This window comes from Phoenix dactylifera, unplaced genomic scaffold (assembly GCF_009389715.1).
Source record: "Phoenix dactylifera cultivar Barhee BC4 unplaced genomic scaffold, palm_55x_up_171113_PBpolish2nd_filt_p 000339F, whole genome shotgun sequence".
Lineage (NCBI taxonomy): Eukaryota > Viridiplantae > Streptophyta > Magnoliopsida > Arecales > Arecaceae > Phoenix > Phoenix dactylifera.
Window position 1 is genome coordinate 383,087 of NW_024067799.1, and position 4,414 is coordinate 387,500.

The 4,414-nt window shown below is 66.1% G+C and overlaps 1 non-coding gene across 1 annotated transcript; it reads left to right on the forward strand.

The window, feature by feature from the left end:
* Window positions 1-1,981: 1,981 nt before the first annotated feature.
* LOC113461875 lies at window positions 1,982-2,137 on the forward strand. Its single transcript, XR_003384144.1, has one exon. It is a non-coding gene; the product is annotated as a 5.8S ribosomal RNA (ribosomal RNA).
* Window positions 2,138-4,414: the final 2,277 nt, after the last annotated feature.

Here is a 4,414-nt window from a genome sequence, read left to right on the forward strand (position 1 = left end):
CCCTCCCTACCACCCCGACGGGGCATCCCTCCAAAGCCCACCCCAAGCGTTCCAAAGTACCGAGGAGCGTTGCAAACAGGAACGGCCCAGATGCGTCCCGGTCGCACGGGATGCGCATTCCGGTCGCACGGGTCGCACGTCCCGGAAGGGCCGACGGAGCAAGCCGGTGCACGGCCGCTGCGCGGACGGCTGACGGCGGCGCCCATGCGCTGGGGCCTTGGCAGGCGCGTGCCGGCTCCCTCGGGGACGAACGGTGCCAGGCACGCCCGCCACGAGGCGACGGACTTGTGCGGAGTGGAGCGGAAGGCCCGCCACGGCAGCAGCAACCCCCCCTTCCTACCACCCCAGCGGGGCATCCGCCCAAAGCCCACCCCAAGCGTTCCAAAGTACCGAGGAGCATTGTAAACGGGAACGGCCCGGACACGCATCCCGGTCGCACGGGATGCACGTCCCGGTCGCACGGGTCGCGCATCCCGGGAGGGCCAATGGAGGAAGCCAGCGCACGGCCGCCGCGCGGACGGCCGGCGGCGGCGCCCATGCGCCGGGGCCTCGGCAGGTGCGTGCCGACTCCCTCGGGGATGAACGGTGTCGGGCACGCCCGCCGCGAGGCGACGGACTTGTGCGGAGTGGAGCGGAAGGCCCGCCGCGGCAACAACAGCCCCCCTCCCTACCACCCCAGCAGGGCATCCGCCCAAAGCCCACCCCAAGCGTTCCAAAGTACCGAGGAGCGTTGCAAACAGGAATGGCCCGGACCCGCATTCCGGTCGCACGGGTCACGCATCCCGGGAGGGCCGACCGAGCAAACCGAAGTGCCGCTCACGGCCTCCGCGACGGCCGTACGGCGCTGGCGCCCGTGCGCCGTGGCAAGGCTAGAGGGTGCCCCCTGCCACCCCATGGGGCATCGGCACAAAGCCCACCACGGGGTAGACAACCGAAGGCAACGAGGGACGGTGGATGCACATATCCGAGCAATGGCGATAGGGTCGGGGGGAAGACCGACAGGGCCGGGAGATTTTAAAGTACCGAGGGAATTTGCAAACGGGGCCCGCCCCTCCCCCCGTCCCTCGCACGCCGATCGGAGGTCCAGCACCCCGCGGGGGGCTGCCGGCATGCGCTCCTGGTGCAGGCATCGACGAGTTGCCCGCGACCTCCACTCGGGTCCGAGCCCCCACGTGCGGATGCAGAAACGCACCGGCCGCGGCAGCGGCACCCCTGCCACCCCATCGGGGCATCTGCGCAAAGCCCACCCTGGGATAGACAACCGAAGGCAACGAGGGACGATGGATGCACATATCCGAGCGATAGCGATAGGGTCGGAGCAAAGACTGAGGGGGTCGGGGGTTTTTAAAGTTCCGAGGAAAGTTGGAAACGGGGCCCGCCTGGACGCCCGTCCCTCGCACGCCGATTGGGGGATAGATCATTGCAATTGTTGGTCTTCAACGAGGAATTTCTAGTAAGCGCGAGTCATCAGCTCGCGTTGACTACGTCCCTGCCCTTTGTACACACTGCCCGTCGTTCCTACCGATTGAATGGTCCGGTGAAGTGTTCGGATCACGGCGACGCGAGCGGTTCGCCGGCCGCGACGTCGCAAGAAGTCCACTGAACCTTATCATTTAGAGGAAGGAGAAGTCGTAACAAGGTTTCTGTAGGTGAACCTGCGGAAGGATCATTGCCGAGACCCGGACGAGGAAGACCCGCGAACCTGTGAACGCGCTGCGTAGGAGCGGGAAGGCCCGGCCGACCCGCTACATAGACCTCGTCCCCCCTCCCCCCCGTCTCGCCCGCCTCGGGGCACGTACCCCAGCCCGGCGGGGCCTGGAGGTGCGCCCGCAGCGTGCGGTGCGGGGCGGCGGGCGGGCCAAACCCGGCGCGGAGGGCGCCAAGGAACAGAGCACGGAAGCGGCGCGCCGCAGCCCGCCCGCCCCATTCTGGGGCCTGGTATGCGGATGGCGCCGCCGTCGACGGCCGCCTTACACGATACGACTCTCGGCAACGGATATCTTGGCTCTCGCATTAATGAAGAACATGGCAAAATGCGACACCTGGTGTGAATTGCAGAATCCCGCGAGCCATTGAGTCTTTGAACGCAAGTTGCGTCTGAGGCCACCAGGCCGAGGGCATGCTTGCCTGGGCGTCATGCCAAGCGATGCTCCTTTCCCTCGGGCCACGACGGGCTCCTGGGGAGCCGGACGCGGACATTGGGCCCCCGCGCCCCCGGCGCGGCAGCCCGAAGAGCGGTCAGTCGGCAAGGACGGACACAGCGGATGGTGGACGCTGATGCGATCCTGTCGCCGTGACGCCGGACCCCAGAGGCGAAGGGCCCCTGCTGCCCCCATCGTGCGCGGCTCCCCGGCCCCCGGCCAGGACGCCGCCCCTCGGATCGCGACCCGAGGTCAGGCGGGCCCACCCGCCGAGCTTAAGTATATCAATAAGCGGAGGAGAAGAAACTTACGAGGATTCTCCTAGTAATGGCGAGCGAACCGGGACCAGCCCAGCTTGAGATTCGGATGGCTGCGCCTCCCGAATTGTGGTCTGGAGAAGCGTCCTCAGCGATGGACCGGGCCCAAGTCCCCTGGAAAGGGGCGTTGGGGAGGGTGAGAGCCCCGTCCGGCCCGGACCCTGCCGCACCACGAGGCGCTGTCGGCGAGTCGGGTTGTTTGGGAATGCAGCCCCAATAGGGCGGTAAATTCCGTCCAAGGCTAAATACGGGCGAGAGACCGATAGTGAACAAGTACCGCAAGGAAAAGATGAGAAGAACTTTGAAAAGAGAGTCAAAGAGTGCTTGAAATTGCCGGGAGGGAAGCGGATGGAGGCCGGCGATGCGCCTCGGCCGGATGCGGAACGGCAACGAGCCGGTCCGCCGCTCGGCTCGGGGTGCGGACCGTTGCAGGCCGCGCCGGCAGCCGAAGCCCAGGCGGTCGATCCCGCCCGCAGAGGTGCCGTCGGCACGGCCGGAGATGCGGCGCGCGCCTTATCGGTGTGCCCCCCGGGGCACCGACGCGCTCCAGGCAACGGCCCGTGGGTTCCCCATCCGACCCATCTTGAAACACGAACCAAGGAGTCTGATATGCGTGCGAGTCGACGGGCGCGCGAAACCCGGAAGGCGCAAGGAAGCTAACGGGCGAAAACCCCTCTCCACGGGGGGTGCACTGCCGGCCGACCCCGATCTTCTGTGAAGGGTTCGAGTTGGAGCATGCCTGTCGGGACGCGAAAGATGGTGAACTATGCTTGAGCGAGGCGAAGCCAGAGGAAACTCTGGTGGAGGCCCGAAGCGATACTGATATGCAAATCGTTCGTCTGACTTGGGCATAGGGGCGAAAGACTAATCGAACCATCTAGTAACTGGTTCCCTTCGAAGTTTCCCTCAGAATAGCTGGAGCCCGCGAGAGAGTTCTATCGGGTAAAGCCAATGATTAGAGGTATCGGGGGCACAACTCCCTCGACCTATTCTCAAACTTTAAATAGGTAGGACGGCGCGGCTGCTCCGTTGAGCCGTGCCATGGAATCGAGAGCTCCAAGTGGGCCATTTTTGGCAAGCAGAACTGGCTATGTGGGATAAACCGAAAGCTGGATTACGGTGCCCAACTGCGCGCCAACCCAGATCCCACAAAGGGTGTCATCGACGAGTCTCCCGCGACCTCCACTAGGGTCCGAGCCCCCACGCGCGGATGCGGAAACGCGCCGGCCGCGGCAGCAGCACCCATGCCACCCCATCGGGGCATCGGCGCATAGCCCACCCTGGGGTAGACAACCGAAGGCAACGAGGGATGGTGGATGCACATATCCGAGCGATAGCGATAGGATTGGAGCGAAGACCGAGGGGGTCGGGGGTTTTTAAAGTTCCGAGGGAAGTTGGAAACAGGGCCCGCCCGGACACCCATCCCTCGCACGCTGATCGAGGGTGCGGCACCCCGCGGGGGGCTGCCGGCATGCGCCCCTAGTACAAGCATCGACGATCGCCCGCGACCTCCACTCGGATCCGGCGGCGCACACGCGGATGGCGAAACGCGGTAGCTACAGCCCCCTACCACCCCGTCGGGGCGTCCGCGCAAAGCCCACCCCGGGGAGGATAACCGAAGGCAACGAGGGACGATACATGCACATATCTGAGCAATACCGAGAGGGTCGGGGGGAATACCGAGAGGCAAGGGGGGTTCAAAGTACCGAGGGAAGTTGCAAAAGGGGCCCGCCCGGACGCGCGCCGCTCGCACGCGGATCGGGGGTCCGCATTACGCGCCGCCGAGCAGCACGATCCGGCAGGGCGCACGGCGGGCGCCGCCCATCGCCGGAGCTTGCTCGGTCATCTCGGCCGCACGGGCACGTGCGCGCCGCCGCGGAAGATTCCGCCGACGGGGCGGACGGTTCACCGCCGCAGGCCTTTTTCGCTGCCGGAATGTGGGCCCGGCATTGCGCG